Raw genomic sequence first — 13,017 nt, 5'->3', positions numbered from 1 at the left:
TAGTGTCTTCCAAGAGGGGGGCGAAAATCAATAAAACTAACAAATATTTACTGCACATCAAACTATGTGTTCAGTGCCAAGCTAGACACCCTCAGGGTCTTTGTCCTTAAGGAGGTTACACACAGCAGTGGAAACTGGATAAGGTCAAAAGGATAATTCTGAACTGCCTGAAAGGGACCTCTAACCTGCCATTTGACCTTCCCTTGATCCTGCTCAAATAACAGCTCAGGGGACCAGGGAGGGACATGTGACCAAAGCCAGCCAGTGTGAGCCATTGCTTGTGTGTGGCCCAGCTCAGGGAGACAAACTGGTACAATCCAATTCTCACAAGAATTTGAGCTAAAAGGCATAGAAGTTTTTGCCAACAGGGGTGGTGAGCACTAGAGCTGAAAGGTCATATCGATTTAGGGAAGAGGACAATTTTCAACAACAACTAAAAGGGCTAATCAGCACAAAGAGATGAATTGCACAAACCCACAGCACACAATCAGAAAGAGAAAGAGAAGACAGGCTTCAGTTTGTGATGCCAAGACACAGTTCCCCAGAGGCTGCTTCTATTTCTAGTCCTTTCCTCGGATTCTGTGAGATTGCTTTACAAGACAACAGCTCCTTTTTGGGCCTGAGATGATTTGACTATGTTCTGTGCCTTAGAACCCAAAAGCCCAAAAGAAGCTCATGCACTTATATACTAAATGCTGCATTGGCCGGGAGCAGTGGCTCATACCTGTAATCCCAGAACTTCGGGAGGCTGAGGTGGGAGAAACAGCTGAGGTCAGGAGTTCAAGACCAGCCTGGTCAACATGGTGAAACCCTGTATCTACTGAAAATACAAAAATTGGCCAGGCGTTTGGTGGGCACCTGTAATCCCAGCTACTTGGGAGGCTGAGGCAGGAGAATCGCTTGAACCAGGGAGGTGGAGGTTGCAATGAGCCGAGATTGTGCCATTGCACTCCAGCCTGGGCAACAAGAGTGAAACTCCATCTCAAAATAAATAAAGAAATGTCGCGTGGGCAATGTTGACAATTCTTGCAACCAGTGTTCACTTGACAGTGCTGGCTTTGGGCTGCAGTTGAGGACTAGAATTTGAAAACTGAGCACAACTTGAAATGATGCAGATTACACTGGCTCTTTCTAAGCCCAGAAACCTTGGATGTTGGCAAATAGCATGCAACAAGAACTCCTGACAAAACCTGCTACATTGTCTTAGAATAAAGGACTGGCTTGCCAGGGGGCAGGGGTGAGCAGGAGACTTAACTGGGGCTACATACCTTTTTGTGTCTTTCGGAATTTTGTTAACATATGCATATTCAAAAAATAAATAAGCAATTTATTTTTTCACAGACAGCACACTTGGGCATGAACAAAACATGTAGCAATACGTTTTCGTGAAAACAACATCTCGCCCTAGAAAAACATTTTGTTATTTGACCTAGTTACCGGGTCTACCACGGTCTGGTTCAAAGTAATTTACTCAATCCTGCCGCCAACTGCCCACCTTCCAGAACATTCCATTGCAGCCACTCTGGTCTGATTTTAAAAAGTTGCCTTTTTCCTGTATTTTTTAAAATAATAGTACTCTCTTGCAGATCTACCAATATAATAAGTCCATTTAGAGTCAATAAGTAAATATTTCAAGAAACTAAAAATCCAGAAACAAACTTATACATAAAAAAGTGTCTTCTGGATGGGCATGGTGGCTCATGCCTGTAATCCCAGCACTTTGGGAGGCCGAGGCAGGCGGATCACAGGTCAGGAGTTTGAGACCATCCTGGCTAACACAGTGAAAACCCATCTCTGCTAAAAATACAAGAAAAATTAGCCAGGCGTGGTGGCACATGCCTGTAGTCCCAGCTACTCAGAAGGTTGAGGCAGAAGAATCGTTTGAACTTGGGAGGTGGAGATTGCAGTGAGCCAAGATCGTGCCACTGTACTCCAGCCTGGTCGACAAAGAAAAAAAAGTTGTCTTCTACTTTCTCCATTCTGAGGTTTTGCTTTTGAGGTTCTACTCAGGAATGCTTTTCTTACCCCAGTCCCTCACCCCCATGCCCCTCACTCCTCCACCCCCTGGTGCTACCCACCTGCTTTCCAGGCTGTGAAAAATTTTTCTCTTAAAGCCCTCCCAGATCCCACCAACCCATTTTCCTACTTCATCTATAGTTTGTTCAAGCCATTTGTCAATTTCTCATGTCTCTTCCAATCAGGCACTGTATACTCTATAACCCTAAAATAAATATTAGTTTCTTCTTGGCTTAAACCATTGTATTGAATGGCTACTGACATTGTATTGCTGTATAAGCTCTCACAGGTAGACCCTGCTTCCCTAGAGATCAGGGTCTGTGGTCTACTTCAAATTCCCTAACTGAATATAGAAGGTTCCCAGTAAATATATATCAATTAATTGAAAGCTCTGCATGAAAAACTTTTATTAGTGCACACACATACAAAAATTAGAAGACCTGGGCCAGGTGTGATGGCTCACACCTGTAATCCCAGCACATTGGGAGGCCAAAGTGGGTGGATCACCTGAGGCCAGGAGTTTGAGACCAGCCTGGCCAACATGGCGAAACCCTACTAAACTCTACTAAACCCTACTAAACTCTACTAAAAATACAAAAATTAGCCAGGTGTGGTGGCACGTGCCTGTAATTCCAGCTACTTGGGAGGCTGAGACAGGAGAATCACTTGAACCCAGAAGGTGGAGGTTGCAGTGAGCAGAGATTATGCCACTGCACTCCAACCTGGGTGACACAGTGAGAACACATCTCAAAAACATAAAAAATAAAAAATAATAAAAAAATCAGAAGATCCACATTCCCAACTCATCCAGCTGCACAAAGCATTCACTGTGTTTCTGTAATCTTCTCAAAGAGCTACTATAGCCAATTTCCAATTATTTGTGTCAGTGGGGAACAGGAATAGTCTGAAAAATGAAACCCACATAATCCATACATTTAATTTTGGTGGATGCTTCCAGCCAGTATGAAAATTTCCCACTGTGAATGTCACTGTATTTTTGTATTTTTAGTGCAGATGGGGTTTCACCATGTTGGACTGGCTGGTCTCGAACTCCTGACCTCAGGTGATCTACCCACCTCGGCCTCCCAAACTGTTGGGGTTACAGGTGTGACCCACCGTGCCTGCCCACCTCTTGACTTTTTATAGTTGTTGTATTATTTTAATCTTGAGTAAATAAATGCTAGCTGAAATGATGCAGTTCAGGAGAATCTTCTGCTTCTGTTACTAAAATATATATATATATATTCTTACAAGTCCAATAAGGTTACGCTAATGTTTATGTTTGGAAAATATTACCTCTTCTGCCGGGTGCATCACTATTGTTCCTGCCCCTCCTCTCTGGCAGAACTTTGGGAGGCCAAGGTGGGAGGATCACCTGAGGTTGGGAGTTCGAGACCAGCCTGACCAACATGGAGAAACCTGTCTCTATTAAAAATACAAAATTAGCTGGGCGTGGTGATGCCTGCCTGTCATCCCAGCTACTCAGGAGGCTGAGGCAGAATCGCTTGAACCTGGGAGGTGGAGGTTGTGATGAGGTGAGATCACAGCATTGCACTCCAGGCTGGGCAATAAGAATGAAACTCCATCTCAGAAAAAAAAAAAAAAAAAAAGATTTCTTAAAATGATATTTTCCGTATTTTATAGATGATGTGTGAGTAGCAATCTTAATAGGATGTTACCTGACACTTTAGGGGACTAGAAGATGACAGTGGCAGCTGATTCGATCCAGATGTCTCTAATTCTTTTTTTGTTTTGTTTTGTTTTGTTTTGGAGACAGAGCCTGGCTCTGTTGCCCACGCTGGAGTGCAGTGGCGCTATCTCACTATCTCAGCTCACTGCAACCTCCACCTCCTGGGTTCAAGCAATTCTCCTGCCTCAGCCACCCGAATAGCTGGGATTACAGGTGCATACCACCACACTCAGCTAATTTTTGTATTTTTAGTAGAGACAGAGTTTCACCATGTTGGCCAGGATGGTTTCAAACCTCTGACCTCAGATGATCTGCCTGCCTCGGCCTTGCACCTGGCCCAGATGTCTCTAATTCTAACATGATGTGTATTGGAGAATCATAGCAGAGTGACTTGCTGGTGTATCCACAAAGAAATGAGCATGGAACTCTCACGACAGCTGTCCTGAGTAGTGTGTGTGTGCTGTTCTTGAATATCTCACTGCTGATTTATACACAGGCTTTCTGGTGACTGAGTCAACAGTATCTGTTTCATAAATAATGTAGCCTTATTTCTTTCTTTCTTTCTTTCTTTCTTTTTTTTTTTTTTTTTTGAGACAGGGTCTTGCTCTGTTACCCAGGCTGGAGTGCAGTGGTGCGATCTTGGCTCACGCAACTTCTGCCTCCCGCATTCAAGTGATTCTTCTGCCTCAGCTTCCCGAGTAGCTGGGATTACAGGTGCCACCATGCCTGGCTAATTTTGGTTTTTGTTTTTTTGTGGGTTTTTTTGTTTATTTTTTGAGATGGAGTTTTGCTCTTGTTGCCCAGGCTGGAGTGCAATGACACAATCTCGGCTCACCACAACCTCTGCCTCCTGGGTTCAAGCGATTATCCTGCCTTAGCCTGTTGAGTAGCTGGGATTACAGGCATGCACCACCACTCCTGGCTAATTTTGTATTTTTAGTAGAGACGGGGGTTTCTCCATGTTAGTCAGGCTGGTCTCAAACCCCCGACCTCAGGTGTTCCACTCGCCTTGGCCTCCCAAAGTGCTAGGATCACAGGCACTAGCCACCGCACCCAGCCTAATTTTTGTACTTTTAGTAGAGATGGGGTTTTACCATGCTGGCCAGGCTGGCTCGAATTTCTAACCTTAAGTGATCCGCCTGCCTCGGCCTTTCCAAGTGTTGGAATTACAGGCGTGAGCCACCACACCCAGGCAGCCCTATTTCTTTAAACCTATATATTTTGCACTTGTTAAAAGTATTTGTACATACACTTATCCAGCTTCCCTTGTTTATGTATGCTTGAATTTTGTATAAGCTTAAATATTTTTTCCAATCTAAGCTTTATTTTATCCCCTTTCTTCTACATTTGTATAACTTTAGGTGACTGTCTTTGTTAAAGCTTTTTCTGAAAAGGCTTAAAATAGAATATAGTTCTTGGCATCAACTTGAAAGTTATTTGAGGAGAAAGGGAGATTTATAATGATGATTCAAATGAAGCAAACTAAAAAATAATGAAGCAAAACGAGGAAAAAGCAGTATTCACTTGAGCACATCCCAAAAGAATAACATTTCAAATGTAACTAGAAAAAGTATACTGAAGTTCACAATACAGAAAGAATTATTAATACTCAAAATAGCTTTAAAGCCCTGCTCAGCTTTTGAATGTTGGGAATTCACCCGGAGGTGGCTGTAACCTAAGATGGTTCCTTTAGTAATGACCATTTTTTCTTTTTCAAGATGATGATTATTCTCCACCTTCTAAGAGACAAAGACCAACGAGCCACCACAGCCACCAGTCCCGGAACCCGCCAATGCTGGGGAACTGAAAGTGAGGGAGTTCAACTCTGGTAAGTTCTCAGCGAAATCCACGAACTTTTCCTTCATCTTCCGGACTCTCAATGTGACTGATTAAACTTACAACATGCTCTGCAGGGGGAAACGCTTTAGCATGTATTACTACATTTTAATCACATGTTTGTAAAGCCAGGAGCATTTTGAAAGTCACATTACATACATTGTTTAAACATGGTTTCTATTTACCAAAGCATAGGATGTTGTATCATCTCATATTAATTAGTTAGTTGGCTCAAAATTAGTGGTAATGACTTAGTAATTCAATAATTTCTCTTAGCTTTAAAACCTTGTTTATTTCAGAACTATTTCACCTCTTGGTTTTTGTTTTTGCTGTGCATCACTGCCTGCCAGCTGCTAAACTCTTATCTCCCAGTGGATTATGTGTTCTGTGAAGGGACTGAATGAGATATTAGTGGCAAATTATGTTGATGATTCATATTTTGAATAAATATATTAAGCTTGTATACATTTTGAAAATAGTATTTTAATATTTTACTGTCATAGTCAATACCTGGGGGTACTCTGAGGCTCCCCAAGTTTCCCTGGCCCTGGCCGGCTGTGCTGCTGGCCTGGGCATCTGATGAGCCTGCAAGGATGACTCCCGAGAGGTGGGTGGTCCAGGAGCTAGGGCAGGAACTTTGGAGTCACGCTGTTGGCTTTGAATCCAGACTCCTACACTTGGTAGCTGTGACCTCTCCATGCCTCAGTGACCTGGAGAACTGAGCTCTGTCTGAGCCAGGTCCCATTCAGGCTCTACGGATCCATCCAGAGGGAAACTGCCCCAGGTTGCTCACTGTTCACTGCTAGCCTTGTGTGATGTCTCAAGGGCTTTCCCAAGCAGATCCTTGTCTCCTTCAAGGCTCTCACAATCCAGTGAAGGAGGCAAAACTCATCTGCTTCTGTCCCTCTGGGCACACCTCATGCCAGGTGCATCTGTGGACATGGGCCGTGCTCCTGGGCTTCCAAAGTTGGAGAATGTTGCCAGGCTCAGGTGGGTACATCAGAGCAGCTGCTGCACTCTGGACACAGTGACAAAAAACACTCTTGGCCTGCCGGGCACGATGGCTCATGCCTGTAATCCCAGCACTTTGGGAGGCCGAGGCGGGCAGATCACCTGAGGTCAGGAGTTCGAGACCAGCCTGGCCAACACAGGGAAACCCTATCTCCAGTAAAAATACAAAAATTAGCTGAGTGTGGTGGCAGGCGCCTGTAGTCCCAGCTATTCAGGAGGCTGAGGCAGGAGAATCGCTTGAATCCGAGAGGTAAAGTTTGCAGTGAGCCGAGATGACGTCACTGCACTCCAGCCTGGGTGACAGAGTGAGACTCTGTCTCAAAAAAACAAAAAACAAAAACACTCTGGGCCTGGAGTCCTGGTCTGGGGCATTGGACAAGGCTCTTGCACTTCTTTGAGCTTGTTTCCCCATCTGGAAAGTGCGCTGATTGTATCTTCCTGTGGGCACTGAGGGCTCAGTGTTAGTTTGAGAGCCAGCACCTGGGGGGTCTATAATTGGTCTATAATTCCCCTTTGGCCCTATAGCTGGGGGGAACCAGAGACTTTGTTGGGATTACCTTAGGCATCAGTCTAGCTTCCTGCCCCTAGCTTGGGCTCAGCATCTGAAGTAGTCTGGGGGGCAGGTGGTCTCGGTGGAGGTTGGGGCTTTTCTCCAGACTGAGGTCACACCCAGAGCCAGAAATCTTGGCACCTGCTCTGGGCTAAGGATGCTCCTGGTCCCCAGGGTGCAAGTAACTTCCCACCTTACCTGGTTTCTGCCCTCCGGGGCCAATCTTCAGAACTTGGGACTTCTCAGCCTATTCCACCTCCCTCTCTGGCCAGCTTTGAATGCTTGTGGGTCCAGCACTTTTTCCAGGCTATCTCCTAGTTGTTCTCCTGGTTGTTCAGCCTGGGCTCATGCTGCTCCCCCTCCCACTCACCAAGACCCACAAGGACCACTCCACACCCAGCTCAGCCCCATCCCCTCAGACAGTCCTGTCTCTTTCCTCAGGTGACCAGGTGCATATTTTGATGTAAGGACCTTCACTGCACCTGGGAATGCCTACTGGTCGGTCACCTTGGTCACAGAGACCAAGGCATTTACTTGATATGAGTGCCCTTGGTTCACTGTCTACATGGCCAGGGAGGGAGTGAATAATAGGCTTTTCACTTGCTGCAAGGGCCAGTTCTCCTGGCCCCATGGCTCTAGGGATGGAGGATGCTGCAGGAGACACACCCCTCACTTCCCAGCTGAGGAGTGTGGGTCATCTCAGGGCAATTTCACTGTCCCTGCATGCCCCATCTCCTCAGCTCTGCAAATACCAAGCAGTGCTGCCTGCCTACGGGACAGTGGGCTCAGGAGTGGCCAGGAAGTCCCCAGAATGCCCTTGGCAGGCCCCTCATCTAGCTTCTCCCACAGCTCTGTAGCAAGAGTTCTAAACTTTTTTGAGTGTGGAGACTGCTGAGAGTAAGAGCTGTGGACCGTTTTCCAAGAAATGCATGTGCACGCTCTCCACACAAAACCTTACATTGTTTCAGGGGGCTCACACCTTCCTAAAGGCCCAGTAATCGTACCCCTGGACCTGAGGGTGAGAAACCTTACCTCAGTTCTTCCCCAGTTGATCACCCCAGGAGTAAGGGAAGAGAGGCCAGAAAGCAGAACCCATGGGAAGGGCCCCCTCCTGGAGTTTGAGGCCTACTCCCTCCTGCCCCTGCCTCTCCTCTGTCCAGAACTCCTCCCTATTCTGCCCTACTCCTGGGGCCATGGCCATGGGGGTCTGCATTTTGATATAGGCCCCAGTGGCAACCCTGGGCCCAAAGTGGCCAGGCTCACCTGGAGGGGATCAGAGTAACATGGCAGGAAGTGAGGGGGAAAGCCGCCCTGGAACCGCGCCTCTCTGCCCCAACGTCACTGGCGTGCACTCCTCCCTCCCCTCACTCAGGCAGTGGCATGAGTTCCATGTGAGTGCTGTCCTGCTCCCTCTGCTGCCTCTTTCTAGTCTTAGGGCTATCATAACACTTTCCCTTCCCCAGCCCTGCCAACCCGGTGGGACATTGGGCTTCCCTCTCACAGAGTCCTTGGGACAGGCCCATCCTGTATCATACCCACAGAGAGACCCTTTTTTTCTTCAGGGCCTGGGGAGCAGCCAGGTTCCATGAGTTAAATGCAGGTCTGACCCATACCAAGCTGGGATTGGAGTACACACTCTCTTCTACTGAAAAGTAGCTAGGGATTCCAACTTGGTGAGAGGGAAAGTGGGGCAGAACCAGACCAGACAAGGACTGATCGCCTGGAAAAGGCCTGCCATCAAAGGTCTTGGCAAGTGCTGGGTGTAGTGGCTCACTCCTGTAATCCCAGCACTTTGGGAGGCTGAGACACATGGATCACTTGAGGCCAGGTGTTCGAGTCCAGCCTGAGCAACATGGTGAAAATTCGTCTCTCCTAAAAATACAAGAATTAGCTAGGCATGCTATGCTCCTGTAATCCCAGCTACTCGGGAGGCTGAGGCAGGAGAATCGCTTGAACTGGGGAGGCAGAGGTTGAAGTGAGCTGAGATCTTGCCACTGCCCTCCAGCCTGGGAGACAGAGTGAAACTGTGTAAAGAAAATGGCCTTGTCAGAGGGGATGGCCCGGCAGTACCTTCCCTTGGGTTTCTCCTGGGTAGGCCTCTGCCATGAGGAGGTGCTTCCTTCTGCCTGTCCATGGCCCACAGCAAAGGAATGCCTGCTTCTGGGGGTTGGGTGGGAGACGGCTGACAGAACTGGAAATCTTCTTCAGGTGGGTTGTTTTTTTGTTTTGTTTTGTTTTGTTTTTTTGTTTTTGAGACAGAGTCTCGCTCTGTTGCCCAGGCTGGAGTGCAGTGGTGCAATCTTGGCTCACTGCAACCTTCACCCCCCTGGGTTCAAGCAATTACCATGTCTCAGCCTCCTGAGCAGCTGAGATTACAGGCATGTGCCACCATGCCTGGCTAATTTTTGTACTCTTTGTAGAGACGGGATTTCACCATGTTGGCCAGGCTGGTCTGAAACTCCTGACCTCAAGTGATCTGCCCACCTTGGCCTCAGAAAGTGCTGGGATTACAGGCATGAGCCGCCACCTGCCGGCCCCTTCAGGTGGGTTTTGAGGCTTTACTACAATACTAGCTTCTAGTTGCTGCTGCAACAAATTACCACACACTTAGTGGCTTAAAATTACACAGATGTATTCCCTTAGAGTTCTGAAGGCCAGAATTCTAGTCAGTCCCACTGAGTGAAGGTGGGAGCAGGTTTGATGCCTTGCAAGGCTCTCCAGGAGAATCCATTTCCTGGTCCTGGGGGCGGCCTTCACTCATCAGCTTTTCCTGCCCTTTTTCAATGACTCATGTTTCCTGCTTCCATCACTACACCTCCCACCCTCTCCATCACCTGCTCTTCTAAGGATCCTGGTGAGTACATCAACCCCGCAGGGACAAGCTGGGATAATCCTCCTGGCCAAAAATCCTTAACTTCATTATATCTGCAAAGCTCCTTTTGCCATATACGGTCATGTTCACCGATCCCTGGGATTGGGATATGAGCATTTTGGGGGGGTCACTATCAGTCTACTACAGCTAGGCTGCAAAACTATTACACTTTCCTGGTGTTTCAGTGATTGGGATTGGGAGACAAAGTGTTGGGATTTTTTGCTTTGGGGTCCCTCTTTTTTTTTTTTTTTTTTTGAGAGGGAGTCTTGCTCTGTCGCCAGGCTGGAGTGTGGTGGCGCGATCTTGGCTCACTGTCACCTCCGCCTCCCGGGGTCACGCCATTCTCCTGCCCCAGCCTCCTGAATAGCTAGGACTACAGGTGTGTGCCACCACACCTGGCTAATTTTTTGTATACATTTTTAGTAGAGACAGGGTTTCACCATGTTGACCAGGATGGTCTAGATCTTTTGACCTCATGATCCACCCACCTCAGCCTCCCATATCCCAGGCATGAGCCACCATGCTCAGCCAGGGTCCCTCTTAAACTTGTATTTTTAAGGTCTGGGGTCCCTCTTAACCTTTTTTTTCCTTCTTTCTTTTTTGAGATGGAGTCTTACTCTGTCACCCAGGCCGGCAGTGGGGCGTGGTCTCGGCTCACTGCAATGTTCACCTTCTGGGCTCAAGCGATTCTCCTGCCTCAGCCTCCTGAGTAGCTGGGACTACAGGCACCTGCCACAACACCTGGCTTAGTTTCATATTTTTGGTAGAGATGGGGGCAGGGGTGGAGGTGGGGAGGGGGGTTTCTGCTATGTTGCCCTGAGCTCAAAGCGATCCGCCCACCTCTGCTCCCAAAGTGCTAGGATTACAGGCCTGAACTGTCACACCCAGCTGCTGTAAAGTCTTATTTCCACACAGCTGAGACATGTTTTAGGAAGTTTGCTAACAGACCCCTGGAGACCTCCTCATTGTGGCCTCCCTGTTGTTTTTGATTCATCTTTTCTGCCCTCCTGCTTTTCAGAAATTAAAAGGCTAAAAAGAGGTACTAAACTTTAAAACTTCACTTATAGTCTCCCATTAAACTAATTCTAAGAACCACCAAAAAAGGGGGAAAAAAATTTCAAAAGCAGTGAAATGATATGGACTGTGAGGATGTAAAATGTTGAAAATAAGTTATTATATGTTAGTGCTGCTCTGACATAGGGACATATTATTGAGAATCAACTTTTGCTCAATTTTCAGAGAAATGGAATAATCGTATCGCTGATCTATGTAAACAAGTTGAAGAATTGTCTGAAAGAAAATATGGTATGTCTAACCTGGAAAAGTCCTGTAATCCTTTGTTCATGAGCATTTACACAATGGAGTTACTGTTCATCATGGGGTACTGTGGACAAGCCCAGGGCTGCTGGTGAATCCTGCCATACTTACAGGTTTCTCCTTGTAAGGTTCTTTGTTGTGTCTAAATATTAGAAACATTCTTTGTTTCTAGATTACTGCAAAGCTAAGGAAAAGTTGTACTTCTTTAATTATCATTATCATTTCTTTTAAACTTTCAGCATGGATATTGGAGATTTACTTACATATTTATTGCAAAGCCCTGGATCTTAGAGATTTAACTGAATTTTTTAATACTGTTTCTCTTAATCTGCTTTGTTAAATTTGGTATTCACCAAGATGCCCCTATTGTCTCTACTTTTATCTTTTTTTTTTTTTTTTGGGGGGACAGTCTCGCACTGTTGCCCAGGCTGCAGTGCAATGGTGCGATCTTGGCTCACTGCAACTTCTGCCTCCCGGGTTCAACCCACTCTCCTGCCTCAGCCTCCTGAGTAACTGGGATTACAGGTGCCCACCACAACGCCCCCGCTAATTTTTTTTGTAGTTTTTAGTAGAGACGGAGTTTCACTATGTTGGCCAGGCTGGTCTCGAACTCCTGACCTCATGATACACCTGACTTGGCCTCCCAAAGTGCTGGGATTACAGGTGTGAGCCACCGCGCCCAACCTCTACTTTTATCTTGATGCATCACTGAGTTGATGTTAGATTTCAAATTCTTCTTTGCCCTTATGCCATTCTATCCTGAACCCACCTTTATATGATGATGAAAGAAATTAGCAATATGTTATTATCTATCTGTTGGTATATATCAAATTCTCACCTAAAAATAGCAACAACCAGTGAAAAACATCATGTGCTTTGGTGTTTTTATTTGGATGACTATTTACTTTGCAATCTACTAGCAAGCTATAATATTGTATGATATGCAGAATTTTAACTGAATTGCTTTGAGTGAACATTTAAACATGATAAACCATATTGATGGTATTTATGTTAATATACTTGAAATGAACATTTTTTTCTTCATCATGAGTAATATATCCCTCAATGAAAATCTAGAATTAGAGTAAATTTGCTAATGAATTCAATAACTTTTCCATAATATTTTTAGTTATGTGCTTAAGGTTCTCTTAGTGTTTCTCCCACTTTTTAATAGCTTATGCCTTTTTTGCCTTTGTTTTTTATTGGTTCATTTTAAAGCAAAAACCTCACAACATGTGCTCCCCAGAAGCACTGTAACCTAGTGGTAAGATCATAGACTCTGGGGACACAGGCTGGCCACGTCTCTTCTCCTGTCTGAGCCTTAGTATCCTCTTGTAGTCATGAGAACTGAAGATCTATCCTGAAGATTTGATAAGATAGTAAAGTGCTTCACATAATATCGGGCATATAAATACATAATAAATGCTTCCTGACCTCAGGTGATCCTCCCACCTCGGCCTCCCAAAGTGCTGGGATTACAGGTGTGAGCCACCACGCCCAACCAAGAAATTCTTATGTAAAAAGAGGCTGGGCTCAGTGCCTCAATCCTAGCACTTTGGGAGGTCAGGGCAGGTGGATCACTTGAGGTCAGAAGTTTGAGACCGGCATGGGCAACATGATGAAACCCCATCTCTACTAAAAAATAAAAATAAGTATCCAGGTGTGGTGGTGGGCACCTATAATCCCAGCTTCTCAGGAGGCTGAGGCAGGAGAATCACTTGAACC

This window comes from Pan paniscus, chromosome 6 (assembly GCF_029289425.2).
Source record: "Pan paniscus chromosome 6, NHGRI_mPanPan1-v2.0_pri, whole genome shotgun sequence".
Lineage (NCBI taxonomy): Eukaryota > Metazoa > Chordata > Mammalia > Primates > Hominidae > Pan > Pan paniscus.
Note: the sequence above shows the minus strand (reverse complement) of the source record.